The 15306-nt window shown below is 39.1% G+C and overlaps 1 protein-coding gene and 1 long non-coding RNA gene across 2 annotated transcripts in view; one reads left to right on the top strand and one right to left on the bottom strand.

Annotated features, from left to right (window-relative positions):
• The window catches only part of LOC123506212 (sex peptide receptor-like), an 18525-nt gene extending 12094 nt beyond the window's left edge, over positions 1 to 6431 (top strand). The window contains exon 2 of the mRNA XM_045258138.1: positions 3650 to 6431. The gene's annotated coding sequence lies outside the window, so the exon portion shown is untranslated. The remainder of the gene's footprint in view (positions 1 to 3649) is intronic.
• The window catches only part of LOC123506213, a 33762-nt gene extending 18817 nt beyond the window's left edge, over positions 1 to 14945 (bottom strand). The window contains exons 1-2 of the long non-coding RNA XR_006675377.1: positions 14911 to 14945; positions 6118 to 6308 (exon numbers count right to left, since the gene is read on the bottom strand). This is a non-coding gene — a long non-coding RNA (uncharacterized LOC123506213). The remainder of the gene's footprint in view (positions 1 to 6117; positions 6309 to 14910) is intronic.
• Between the last annotated feature and the right edge of the window lie 361 nt (positions 14946 to 15306).

Raw genomic sequence — 15306 nt, 5'->3', positions numbered from 1 at the left:
TTTGGCGGTGAGAAAGAGGCTGAAGACATTTTTTCTTTTATTTCTATGATTTGGTTTACCTTTAGATAATTCTTATTTTTTCGTTATTCGTTCATGATCGTAATGAAAATAAAAATCAATATCCTCATTGATTTGAAAGTGGAATATACTTCTAACTCCTCTTTCAGTAAATATTAATGATAATAATAACAATATCAATGATATCAATAATAACAATAATAATAATAATAATAATAATAATAATAATAATAATAATAATAATAATAATAATAATGATAATAATAATTGTAATAATAAGAACAATAATAACAATAATAATAATAATAATAATAATAATAATAATAATAATAATAATAATTGTAATGGTAATAATAATAATAATAATAACAATAATGACAATGATAATAATACTGATAATAATAATAATAATAATAATAATAATAATAATAATAATAATAATAATAATAATAATAATAATGATACTACTACTACTACTACTACTACTACTACTACTACTACTGATGATAATAATAATAATAATAATAATAATAATAATAATAATAATAATAATAATAATAACAATAATAATGATAATAATAATAATAATAATAATAATAATAATAATAATAATAATAATAATAACAGCAGCAACTACAAGAACATATACTTTGCTTGATCAGTCAGCCATGTGTTCACATCGTATATCAGATAAATATTTGCATAAGTTCTCCGAGTATTAATAATGATAATGATGATAATGAACTAGAGAGTGAAGAGATGCATCCAGTGTGCTTTCATCATAATTAAAGCTAAAGATTCCCAAAATATCCTTCTATTATAAATGTTATGTTTTGCTTAGAAATTACCAATGTGTAACGAACCACTGATATAGCAAAACATTATTATTATTATTATTATTATTATTATTATTATTATTATTATTATTATGTAGTAGTAGTAGTAGTAGTAGTAGTAGTAGTAGTAGTAGTAGTAGTAGTAGTAGTAGTAGTAGTAGTAGTAGTAGTAGTAGTAGTAGTAGTAGTAGTAGTAGTAGTAGTAGTAGTAGTAGTAGTAGCAGCAGTAGTAATATCGTCATCATCAAGTCAGTTCAAACTAAAACAGGAATAGAAATGTCATTATTCTCATTACAAAAATGCCTGTATGATCTGTTGTTAATAATGGGTTAGTTTGAAATGGAAAAGAAAGAAAGCATGAAAGAATGAAGGAAGGAAGGAAAGCAGGGCTGCGTGTGCCGGATGAAAGTGTATTGCAATTATTACGATATTACTGCAAGAATATTCTATTTCTAATTTAGCGTTATCCTCCATTACTCCGCGGGAATAACTTGATTATTACTCCACTTCGGGCAATTTGGTTCAGATTGCACAATTCAACCTTTCCACTCCACTAAAAAAATATATATACAAAATAATCGCCATTGTTATTACTTTTATTAATTCCAAACACATCTCAAAGTTCTTTTTTTTTTTTTTAGCTCGTTTTTTTGTATTTTTTTTTTTTTTTTTGGTGTTTTAATGAGTTTCTATTATTAATTTCAAATGCATCTCAAACTTTTCTTTTTTTCATTTGTGGTCGTTTTTTGGGGGTAATTTATCATTTTCTTATTTTAGTGTTTTGATGTTTTGATTTTTTTTTTTTTTTTTTATTAATTCCAAACACATCTCGAGTTTTTCTTTATTTCATTTTTCCTCAGATTTTTTTTGTAACTTTATATTTTTCTTATATTATTGTTTTGATGAGTTTTACAATTTTTATATATTTTGTTTATGCTTTTGAAATAACTTTTACTGTGTTTTTATCTCGAATTAATTCTCTAATTAATCCTACTTTTTTTTTTATCATATTACTCATATCTTTTCTGCAAATCTATGTTTCTCATCAATTTCAGTAATTTTCTATCAATTCTAATCATATTTTCTATCTGTCTTAACTCCTTCCATACGGGGACACATTTTCACTTCGAGATTTCTGTACGATTAGACCATTTTATTGACATTAGGAAGGATCTATGGAGGTCAGAAGGTTACTGGCCAGAGTCTTCACTATTTTAATCCCACACTTAAGTCCTGAGGTATATAAAATCATCAAATAGTAAGTAGAATGAATATGGAAACGCGTCATGGGACTGAAGGGGTTAACTATTATTTCGCGTGTAGGAGAGTGACTGAACTTTTTATATTGTAAAGGGAGAGGAGGAAGGAACGATAAAGGGAGACATAAAGGAAAAAAAAAATCGTTATTACACTTTTTTCATCTGTATTATTCATATTCGACTCATCGGCGAGTGACAGGACTTTCATATTCTGAAGAAAGGGAGAGGAGGAATGAAGGAAGGATAAGAGGGACGTAAAGAAGCCACGGTGAGCAGTGTAATTATTGCTTCCCTGAGTCCCTGAATCCCTTGATCCTGTCGATGGATAATGACGGAAAGTCCTTTGTTACTTCCTCCCCACGTGATGTAACCTGACGCTCTCTCTCTCTCTCTCTCTCTCTCTCTCTCTCTCTCTCTCTCTCTCTCTCTCTTTACAATTCTATACTCTTTTAACGTTCTCTTTCAAACTTACATTATATTTCATTTGTTTTCCTCTTCCTCCTCCTTCCTTCCTTCTCCTCCTCTTACGAGAACAACAACTACTACTACTACTACTACTACTACTACTACTACTACTACTACTACTACTACTACTAATGATAAAATAGTAATAATAATGGTGGTAGTAGTAGTAGTGTTGATGGTGATGTTAAAGGTGGTGGTGGTGGTGGTGGTGGTGGTGGTGGTGGTGGTGGTGGTGATGGTGGTGGTAATGTCTCTTGCTGCTTTGGTTAAAAAGAAAAAAAAGAAGAAAGACGGTGTAGAAACTTGCTCTTCTTGTGATAAAGTTTTGCAGAAATTCTATTATCGTGCACAGCTTAAGTTTTTATCTCTAATAGCATCTTCGATACCACCACCACCACCACCACTATAACCACCACCACCACCAACACCACCACCATCGCTACCACAACTACCACCATCGCCACCAATAATAATAGCGTATCATATCACCACCAACACCACCAGCTTTACTACCACCATCACCACCATCACTACCATTACTACAACTCTCCATTTCCCTCCTCAGACTGTACTATGTCTACCACCATCACCATTACCTTCCACCTCCCCGTCCCTACCACTACTACTACCACCACCACTACCACCACCACTACCACCATAACCACCAACATTAAAGGACTGACTATCAATTGGCCTGCCAGTACAAAGATATTACTCCTCCCCTTCCACTCCTCTCCCTCCTCCTCTTTCCTCCCTCCTTCCTTTCATTTCCTCCCCTCCCTCCCTTTGTCCCCGTCCCATGCTCTGCTTCCCTCCGTCCTTCCTTCATTTTCTCGTTCTATTTTGACTCGCCTTGACAGTGTGTCTCGAAAGGAAGTGTTGCTAATGAGAGGTAGTCACGAATATTAACAGAAAAGCGACACTTGGTAACTTAATAGTCAACCAGGATGCATGAAGGTGCCCCATCCTGCTCTCTCTCTCTCTCTCTCTCTGACGCAGCAATCAACTTTTTTTTTTTTTCCATCATCATTAAATCTATTCATCGTTTTTCATTTTCACTTTTTTTTTCAGGTATGTTCGTGCGTTCGTCCATGAGGCTGGTGATCTACAGGGCGTCACCATGGCAACGGTGCTGGTGCGTCGCTGTCTTGGCCTCCTTCGTCACGCTGCGTCACAAATACGTCACACTTACGACATACTTGCGTCACTCCTCATTACAACAACGTGGATGCAAAGTGAACGGGAAAGTGCGTTAATAAAAGAGTATTGTTGATAGAAAGTGATGATAATGATGATGAAAAATGTAATTGATAAAAAAATGTGATAATGATGATTAGGAAAGTAAACTGAACCAAAAAAGGATTAAAAAAGGACATGATAACAACTGAACCAACTCTCTAAGCAAACAGACAAACAAGTTAATGAAAACCTGCTCTTCCATCATAGAATCACAACTACAGTTTTTAAAAGAACGTGATAGAGAAATAAAGAAGGAAAATATATCCTCTGAAACAATACAGCAAAAATAATAAGTTTCCTCCTTAAAATTTTTACCTTGAGAGCGTTCGTTGTATCTACTATCAATTACTGTCAGGTGTGCGAGACGGCAGGTGTGTTTGATAAGAAGCAGGTGTGTCATTAAAAGGAGAGGAACAGGTGTGAGTTTGCGCAATCGAAGGCTTGTGATAGGATACATGTGTGTGTTGATTAAAAAAGACAGGTGTGTGATGAATCTATTGGCCACAGGTGTGCATGCGTGACTCATACGTGACATGTGTGTGTGGGATGAAGTACTGTACCTGAACTAAACCTGCGTGGCCCCAGTGTGACCCCCGTGACCTGAAGAGTGACCTGTTGACCCTTATATGTACAGGGAAGGATGACCTGAAGTGAGACAAACTAAAGAGAAAATAAGGGGAAAAAAAAGAAAAGTGAGAGAGATGATATTTAGAGAAAAGATATGAAAAAAAGAACATTTAATGGTGCTGTTCCCCATTAGGTGCTCAGCCCTTCCCCAATCATTCCCCACTTAACCTGGGCTGAAAATAACCCCTTCCCCCCACATCCCCACCTCCCTCAACCCTCCCCCGCATCAACCTCCAATGTATAAAGCTGAATATTATAACTACATAGCAATCACGTTGATGTATTTGGTGTGAATACATTTATAAACACATAAATAGTTCTATATATATATATACATGTATACATACATAAATGCATACCATTAGTGTCATATGTGGTTAGGTGAGGGACTGATGAATTGAAAAGTTGATGAGACAGCTTCACTCCCTCATGTCACGCCGCGCTGACATGAGGGAGGTGAGGTTTCCACGTATATGTTTGTGTCCATGTGCGTGTGTGTGTGTGTGTGTGTGTGTGTCTGTCTGTACGTGCGTATGTACCTGGATTTGTGTGGATGATAAGGACCACTATTATTATTTTTCTATGTCAGTTGTCGAGGGTAGATTAAAGAAAATGCATTCCTTATTATCCTGTTCATGCATATCCCTGTCTCCTTCTTTGTCTCTGTGTCTCTTCTCTTCGTCTTTCTCCTCCTCCTCATCCTCCTTCCTCTTCCAGGCTCTCAGTGTGGCATTACACGCACACAGCCTCCCCTCTCATCGCTTCCCCAACGACCTCACTCATGGCACCACCACATTAGATACTCCCCTTCTTTCCCCTCCTTCCTCACTCCCTCCCGCACCTTTCCCCTCTTTGGTGTAGGATACGCTGCCGTGACCTGTGTGACTCCTGAGAGCAAGAGACACAAACACAACCTCCTCCATTCATATCCTCTTCCTTCTCCTTCTCTTCTTTCTGCTCCTCCTCCTCCTCCTCCTCCTCCTCCTCCTTGAAACTCTCCACTCCTCCACCACCTTCTCTTCTCTGACTTCCTCTATATAATAATCATTCTCTATCTTTCATTTTTTTACCTGTTGTTTCTGTCTCTGTTCCTTTCTCTCCCCTTCTCTCTCTCTCTCTCCTTCATCCCCTTCCCACTACACCCAACACCCTCTCCTCCCCACAGACTGGTTCCCCGCCCCACTGGTGATCCCCCCGTCCCACGCTGAGCCCCTAGAGCACGGGGTGATCACCAGTAACTCCCCTCACCTCCCATCACTTTCCCCTCACTCATTACGTTTCCCACTCATCGCCATCTCCCTGTCACGCTTTCCCTCATCGACTAAAGTTGTTTTTTTTCCCTCATTTTTGTCTAATTTTCCCCTCATATTCCCCCTCCCTTCGTCGAACCTGTCCAAGGGTGAGGACGCTTCCCCTTTCTCGTCACCCTAGTGTGATTGGTTCAGGCGTAAAAAATATAAATGGTGATGATGATGATGATTGATGGTTATGATGGTATACTACTATCTTAGGCTTACCGTTTCGGCGTTGTCTTTCGTGTGTGTGTGTGTGTGTGTGTGTGTGTGTGCACGTGCTACTCTATGTACGTATTTCATATTGTTTCCATTGCAACTTTACGTTCTCCCATGTACACCAAAAAAAGTAGACAGAGCTGTTTACTTACATAATCCTACACACACACACACACACACACACACACACACACACACACACACACACACACACACACAGTCACATTATATGCAGGTGTGTGCGAGTTCGCGCGCACGTACGATCGTCCTTGCTCTTCATCTCCACATGTGGCGCGTTTATACTGTGGTGAATCTCTCTCTCTCTCTCTCTCTCTCTCTCTCTCTCTCTCTCTCTCACACACACACACACACACACACACACACACACACACTCAGCGCCACAATAACAACAACACTCAAACTTTGCTTTGCCAAAATTGTGTTGCCTTGACCAATAAATAAACGAAAAACACACACTGCTTGTTTGCTTCCTCGTGATAAAATGTAAACACGTCAAGCAGGACGGGCCGACAGGTGAAGGAGTGTTCGTGATTAGCGTCCGCGAGGCTTCAATCTTTTCTAGAGGTCCTGACTGGCGAAGCTTTGAAGCCACGAGAGACGCAGGAACACAGTGGTTTCTTGGAGGAGCCTATTAGGTAAGAAAGTGTTTGGTTGTTATAGAAAGGAAGATAAAAAGAAAAAGAGATGAGATACGGAGGAAGAAAAGAAGGAAAAGATTCAGGAATGGTAAGTTTTAACAATGAACACACACATACACGCACTCATTCAGAAAAAGTGAATCAATCTTAACCCCTTCAGTACCAGAACGCATTTCCATAGTTACTTTTCTTACTGTTTGGTAACTTTATACAGCTTCAGAAACTTATGTGGGGAATTACAATAGTGAAGACTCTGACCATTAATCTTCTGACCTTCGACCCTACCTAATGTCAATAAAACCGTCGAATCACACCCAAAATTCAAGACAAAAATGCGTCCCAGTAATAAAGGGGTTAATTTAACAAAGGGAAAGGGGTTAGAAGAACGGAGAGGAAAAAATAAGATCTAATATGCTTAAATAAAATCAACTGAACTCCTTTCAACGTGTCCCAGAGTAATGCATTAGTCACCAGCAGAAGGCGACGACGGGGCCCAGCTGGAGAGAGGCGCCGTGGACAGGACAGCTGGAGGAAGGAAGGACAGCTAGAGGAAGGCTCTCTAATGGGATTCGTAGTGGTGGTGCGGAGGAGTATTGGTGGGTGGTGGGAGGAATTGTGGGTAATTCACCATACAGAGATGACAACATGGAGATAAATGGGTGTGTTAATGATATGGAAAGAGAGAGAGAGAGAGAGAGAGAGAGAGAGAGAGAGAGAGAGAGAGAGAGAGAGAGAGAGAGAGAGAGAGAGAGAGATACAATTGACGGACGGACACACATAATAACAATGATAATAATGATGCTAATAATAATAATAATAATAACAATAACAACAATAAATAATAATAATAATAATAATAATAATAATAATAATAATAATAACAATAACAGTAATAACAATAACAGGAATAACAGTAACACTAAAACATAAAAAAAAATATAAAAGAATCATAAAATCTACACAGACGAAGACAGGAGAGCGAAAAGACACACACACACACACACACACACACACACACACACACACACACAAGAACGTATATAATGATTTCAAGGCATCCGTCCGTAAGCAGAAGATCGTCTATAGATGAAAGAATAACAATGGGTATCCGTGAGGGCGACCCAACACGCTCGGCAGCACATTTCTTAAGACTTTACAGCCGAACACACACCCGATTCTGAACATTTCGGAGACCACTCAGCTGTGATGGAGGGTCGGCCACCGGTGAGGTTGAGGGGAGGAAGAGGAAAGTAGGGGAATGGCAGAGGGGAGGAAAGGGAAGGCAGGGGAGAGGTAGAGAGGGAATAGATGTCAGCTCGCGGCGGTAAAATCATCACTTGTTGACACTGATGGAAATAAGCGATGTCCTGAGGGGTTAAAAGTGATCATTTTGAAGGGGAGAGAGTGAGAGAGGGAGAGACAGCTTGCCCTCACACGTTGTAGCTTTTCATTCTAACGGTGGAAAGAAGGAAAAGAAGAAAGGGATGGGTAAGGAAAGGGTGTTCATGGGTGGTAGGAGAGACAAAAGGCGAAAGGAGATGTGAAGTCAAGAAAGATGAAAAGGGGAAATAAAGGGTTTAATTGATATGAGAAGGAAAAAAATGAACTATTGCTGGGAGAGGGGAAGAGAAGAGGAAATAAAGGATGCTACACTAGTTACGAAGAAAGGGGAAGGAAAAGGAAGAAATTAGTGAAGAGACAATCTGGAGAAAAAAAAAAGGAGAATGAAGCTGTTAGAGTAAAAAAAAAAGGAATGAAATGAAAAGATAATAAGAATAACTAAGAAAGAAAAGAAAGAAGGTGAGAAATGATAAGTAAATAGGTAGTCAAAAGAGGAAGGGAAAAGGGAATTAATATATGAATGGGCAGCCAAGACGAAGGCAAATGAAAAGTCACTTGAGATACGCGCGAACAAACAATCAAAGAGAAGGAAAAGGGAAATTCCAGGATACCCGAGCGGACAGGAAAGGGAAAAGGAAAAAAAATGAGAGTTGAAGCAAACAGGAAAGGGAGGGGGAACTAAAGGGGAGTTAATGGGTGTTAGAGCGGCAAGGTTAAAGATAAAGTGAATATATGAAAAAATAAGAGACGACAGGAATGAACGGATCAGTGACAGAGCAAATTGTTAATTAAAACGGTTAGGGAAATATGAAACGGGGGATAAATTGAATGGAAAAAGAGGGCACGTAGCGACCAGCCATTGACGGAGAGAGCAGGCAGGAAAAATTGCACCGGGAGGATTTAAGAGAGGGTGAAATGAACGAAGTAATGTATTGCAGTTTATGGGTGATAGTATCTTTAGAGCAGCAGTGAAATTAATGCCAGGGTTTCTGCAAAGAGTATTAAAAAAAGCATTATTAAGAGGATATTGAAAAAGTTATGAGGAAAAAGCACAATAAAGGAAGGTACAGGATATATAGTAAAATGTAAGCAAAAAATATAAGCAAAATACGTATTAAAATGGAACAATTAATAAATTTTGATTGAAGTACATAAAGAAAGAAAAAGATTAATGGATATATAGAGAATAATTAAAAAAATCAGGACAAAAAAAAAAGAAAATAAAACACATACACAAAAGCAAACAGAGGATATGATGAATATAAAGTAAATCATGAACAAAATAAACCAAAGAAAACGAAGAAGAAAAAAATAAACAATGAAAAAGAAAACGAAACTGAATCAAAACAAATAAACTAAACATAATATTACCACTAAATAAATAAATAAAAGACACCTTGTTACATCACCTGTCTCACCTGTACACACCCAAGCCTTAATGATTAGTGTAGTGGTAATTACACACCGCGCCATTGCCAAACAGCCACGGGGAGACGAAATGTTCTCTCTCTCTCTCTCTCTCTCTCTCTCTCTCTCTCTCTCTCTCTCTCTGTGTCTCTGTCTCTGTCTCTCTCTCTCTCTCTCTCTCTCTCTCTCTCTTCTATGAACGGATGTTGGGTACATGATAAGATATAAAAAGAACAGTGGCGTGGACTTACCTAAAGTTACTCTTGTTGCTGGAAAGCTTAAAGTTATTAGTAGAGATAGAATAACAGAAATAATAATAAATAAATAGTGGTGATAATGATGATGATGATGATGATGATGATGATAATAGTAACAACAATAATAATGGTGGTAATGATAGTAACAATAACTCTCTCTCTCTCTCTCTCTCTCTCTCTCTCTCTCTCTCTCTCTCTCTCTCTCTCTCTCTCTCTCTTTCTCACTCTCTCTCTCTCTCTTCCGTCATGGTCATCCACTTTACTTTCACCTGCGTAATTTCCGAGAGAGAGAGAGAGAGAGAGAGAGAGAGAGAGAGAGAGAGAGAGAGAGAGTTCTATGGCTTAGTTTATTTCCGCCCTACGGTTTCAAATTTCCTATGAGTGAATTTTTTCCCTCTCTGATTTGATTAACTGGAGGAACATTCGTCATTTATTTCCGTCGCATAAGTATTTTTTACCTTATCTATTCATTTCTAGAGATATTAAGGCCTCCAGTACTGGGACGCATTTCTACCATGAGTTTGGCTGTGATTAGTCGATTTTGTTGACATTACGAAGGGTCTATGGACGTCAGAAGATTAATGGCCAGAATCTTCACTATTTTAATCCTTCACATGAGTTTCTGAAGCTGCATTAAATCATCAGATAGTGAGCACAATGAATATGAAAACGCGTCATGGTACTGGAGGAGTCAACAATGCAAGGGTTGAGTTTCACGTGAGCCTGGTATCACTTCCATAACAAAACGACTCACTTGGAAAAGCGTATCAACTTCTGAGTTAATCCTTAAAGAGTGCCTCCTATCCTCTCCCCTGACAACATTCTTTTTTCACTGATTTTGTGAGAATAATACGCTATGGCTCATAAATTCAGTATTTTTCTTTGACAGACATAAACTCAACGACACAGGCAGATACATAGATAGGTGGACAGATAGATAGATAGATGATGGATGGATAGGTAAATAGATGGATAGATAGAAAGACAGACAGATGAAGAGAAATATAAATAAAACCTCAAGCATACAGGTAGATACACAGGTAGCTAGATAGATAGATATACAGACAGACAGGTTAGATAGAAAGAAATATAGACAGATATGTAAATAGATAGATGGATCAAAAAGCTACTGTGATATAAGATAATCTATAATACAATTGAAACACTTTATTCCACAGTGAATAATCCCATAACTAAATGCTCTTTTATTTTTTATATTTTTACTTTCCTGTCTATATTTACGTCAAGATAATATTTCTTCATAATCACTCTTTTAATAATTTTGGAACAAGATTTGCAGTTTCCCCCAAAAAAAATAATGAATAAAGAAGACGTTCCATTGATAGTTTCGTTAAATATCACGCGCTTTCTCTCTCATTAGATACATTTCTGTAACATAATTTGCAACGTTTGTCATGTCCATGGCAATAAACACTAAACCCTTCAATACCATGCAGTGTTTTCATATTCATTCTGATTATTACTCGGTGATCTTATACAGCTTCAGAAACATATGTTGGGATTAGAATAGTAAAGACTCCGGTCATTAATCTTCTGACCTCCATAGACCCTTTCCTAATGCAAATAAAATCGTCTAATCATACCCAAAAAATTAAGGTAAAAAAGCGTCATAGTATCAAAGGGGTTAAAACAACATAATCTTCCATAATTCTTCAAAAGTCTTAATAAAAAAATACTCTAATAATTATAAAGCCTCAACAATTTACACACACACACACACACACACACACACAGACCTTCTCCAGCACAACATGAACGTGACATAATTGCAGTGTTTGTTTGGCAGCAGGAAGCAAGCAACACTGGGAGGGAGAACAGCAAGTACAAGAACAACAAGAGGACACAACATTCAATCTCCCTTTGCAATGGTGTTGAAGTTGACAACCCCGTCTATCTCCCTCTCCACCAATCAGTTCCACGCTTGTCAATACTCCGCTGAAGAACTTGCTGCTGCCTCCATTTCCAGAGAGAGAGAGAGAGAGAGAGAGAGAGAGAGAGAGAGAGAGAGAGAGAGAGAGAAGAGGGGGAGAAGGACAGAGAGGGAGAGAAAGTAGGAGTTATAGCTATCTTAGTTTAGGAACGTCACACACATACTCTCTCTCTCTCTCTCTCTCTCTCTCTCTCTCTCTCTCTCTCTCTATCTATCTATCTATCTATCTATCTATCCATCTATCTATCTAGCTCTATCTCTCTCATGCATGAAAATAAAGAGATAAGATGATTAAATAACCCGAGAGAGAGAGAGAGAGAGAGAGAGAGAGAGAGAGAGAGAGAGAGAGAGAGAGAGATGCATGCTGATGGTTACGAGTCCCTTAAATCCAGGTTGCCTAAAGTGTAATTCCCGTAATAAACCCGAGTTATGTAAGAGAGAGAGAGAGAGAGAGAGAGAGAGAGAGAGAGAGAGAGAGAGAGAGAGAGAGACAAATAAATGCAAATACGACCCTAGAAATTTTCATACACCTGTCTCAAATAACTGCAGGGTTCTAATTGGTGGCCATGACTTTACCTTCTGTGACTATTACACACTGGCTTTTCTTGTTATGTTCCTTTACCTTTTCTGTGCATGATATTACACTATTTTGGAGAAACGAAAGCAAATAAAGAAAATGGTTTGGTGTGTAGATTCCCCTTCCCCCCGTCTCTCTCTCTCTCTTTATCTCTCTATCTATCTCCCTCTCTCGGGTATAACATTACAGTGAGTGAGAGGAAGGAAGGAAGGAAGGAAGGAAGGTACAGAGCGAAGACTGATGCATCTGTCTCTCTTTTATTTGCAGTTTTTAATCCTCTTTCACCTCAGATCCCATGTTCCTTCCCTTCCTGCACGTTCCCGCTGCTTCCCTCTATGCCCTGTGACAGACAAAATCCCATAGACAAATAAGTTCACGTGAGAAATAAAGATATCTACAAAAGAAGGGCAAAACGATGGTGTGGACGCGGTGATCACAAGTGAGACTGTGCGAAGGAATCATTAATAACAAACTTTCCTTGGATAACACAGGGACACAAACAAGACACGACTTTGCTCCACCACGCGGGAAATTTCATGATCACTTTACACCCGCGAGTCTGAAGGAACAAAGGAGTGGAGAGAGAGATAGATAGATAGAAAGAGAGAGAGAGAGACATAAAGATACAGATAGAAACAGGGAAACGGAGAAAGATTAAGAACCAGAGAGAGAGAGAGAGAGAGAGAGAGAGAGAGAGAGAGAGAGAGAGAGAGAGAGAGAGAGAGAGAGAGACGATGTTGCTGAGTGAGTTAACCCCCTTCAATACTGGGGCACAATTTTACCTTGAGATTTGAATATGATTAGCTTATTTTATTTACATTACAAAGGGTCTATGGAGGTCGGAAGATTAATGGCCACGGTCTTCACTATCTTAATCCCTGAAGTGAGTTTTTGAAGGTGTATAAAATCACTAAATAGTAACCAGAATGAATATGGAAACGCGTCATGGTACTGAAGGGGTTAAGTGTGGCGCTGTGGTGTTGTGTGAGGAGAGTGGTATGAAAGGACGGTGGGAAACTGCTGAATTACTTGTTTATATACGTACATTCCTTACAGCTTAATGACACGAATAGGTAACAGGAATTTAGTTAACGGTTACCTATGTGGCTTTTAACAACATAAGGATACAAAACAAGTCGAGGAAAAAAATAACAATGAAAACTCGAGAGTAAAAACAAAACACCTTCCGCCTTTGAAAATACTAATGAGACAAGAAGAAATGACTGAACACCACCACACGCCCCAGTAACTGTCCAGCACGCATCCCTCACTCCCATCTTTCCTGCGGCCTCTCTCTGGGTCTTGCGGTACCCTCTGTTGACCCCACTCACTGCGACCCGGTTATAGGAAGGCAGCTGTGATTAATGAAGTGAACTCTACCCAGCTTGGCGTGACAATCGTCGACTAACGGCAGGCGACACTAAGTTATTGCAATCCCGGCAGCTTTGACCCGCCCGCTGCTTGATTTCACTATTGGAATATGACTCTATGCATATCAGTAGTTGCCATGGTTCCCGTATTGCGTGAAGGGCGAAGGGGTGATGTACTTTTGGAGGTGGTGGTGCTGGTGGTGGTGGTTAATGCTTTCGTTTTCAGTGTTGTTGGTTTATATTTTATGTGTGTGTGTGTGTGTGTGTGTGTGTGTGTTAGGATGTGTGGATACAAAACGAGTAATAATGATGACACTAAACACAGAAGAAGACGATAATTAGTGGTAGGAAAGAGGACAAGATAATGAGAGAGAGAGAGAGAGAGAGAGAGAGAGAGAGAGAGAGAGAGAGAGAGAGAGAGAGAGAGAGAGAGAGAGACGCGGCTGTAAACTGTGGCGATCTCAAGGAAGGCCCTGTGAAATCATGACCACTTGAGCGCAGAGAGGCGGGAGGTCAAAGGTCACAGAAGAATATGATCACTATATTTAAGTCACGCCGAGAGTTCAGGTGACGGGGGCAGTAATTCAGGAAGGTCAAAGAGGAGGAGGGGAGGGGAAGGGGGAGAGAGGATGAAGGGGGGAGGAGCTGGGGGAGGATAAGAGACAGGAAGGGGGAAGGAGAGGAGGGGTTTGCTAATGGTTTATCTGAATGGAAGGAGAGATAAGAAGGAAGGAAGAAGGGAAGGAAATTAAGGAAGGAAGGAATACAAGAAGAAATGAAGGAAAAAAAGGAAGAGACGATGGCTATGGTAATGAGGAAGAAGAGAAGGAAAGAAGGAAAAGGAAAAGAGATATTTGTATTTATTTTAACTAGCAAAGAACTAATAGGAAGGAGGAAAGATGGTATTATTTAAGGCTGCCTAGGAAGAAGGAAAAGGAAAAAAAGGAAGAAATGAGAGATAAATAAGATGAAAGAAAGTGATTTGTTGGTGTTTTTAAAAATTGGTGACCTTGAGAGAGAGAGAGAGAGAGAGAGAGAGAGAGAGAGAGAGAGAGAGAGAGACGCAATATCAGTGTAGACAAAAGCCTTGCTCGAAGAATATTTATGGTGTTATTTTATCTTTACGCTTTTCATATTGGCACTATCTCTCTCTCTCTCTCTCTCTCTCTCTCTCTCTCTCTCTCTCTCTCTCTCTCTCTCTCTCTCTAATCTTTCTGGAACGCGAGTGATAAGAGAGAGTGTGACTGTGTGTGTGTGTGTGTGTGTGTGTGTGTGTGTGTGTGTGTGTGTGTGTGTGTTGAGATAAATGGTTCAACTGCCAAGCGGGTTCACATTTGCATATATTTCGTTCCTCTCGCCACCTTCGCCTCTCCTATTCTCACTCTCCATCCACCTCTCTCTCTCTCTCTCTCTCTCTCTCTCTCTCTACCCATGAACGAATCTCCTCCATTTTCGGCAACAGGTTCACACACACACACACACACACACACACACACACACACACACACACACACACACGTAGGGTTTTATATGACACGGAAATTTACTCTTAAGCTTCATTGTTCTCTATAAACATACATACACACATACACACATACATACACACATGCATACATACATACATATATACATATACATACGTGCGATTATACTGTACAAGATGGATTGCTAGGCGAGGAACCATTAAGACATCTCACACGCACACACACACACACACACACACACACACACACACACACACACACACACAGACACACACACACACACACACACTTTTCTTGGGACGTCC

This window comes from Portunus trituberculatus, chromosome 19, assembly GCF_017591435.1.
Source record: "Portunus trituberculatus isolate SZX2019 chromosome 19, ASM1759143v1, whole genome shotgun sequence".
Taxonomy (NCBI): domain Eukaryota; kingdom Metazoa; phylum Arthropoda; class Malacostraca; order Decapoda; family Portunidae; genus Portunus; species Portunus trituberculatus.
Note: the sequence above shows the minus strand (reverse complement) of the source record. Positions and strands in the feature narration are given on the sequence as shown.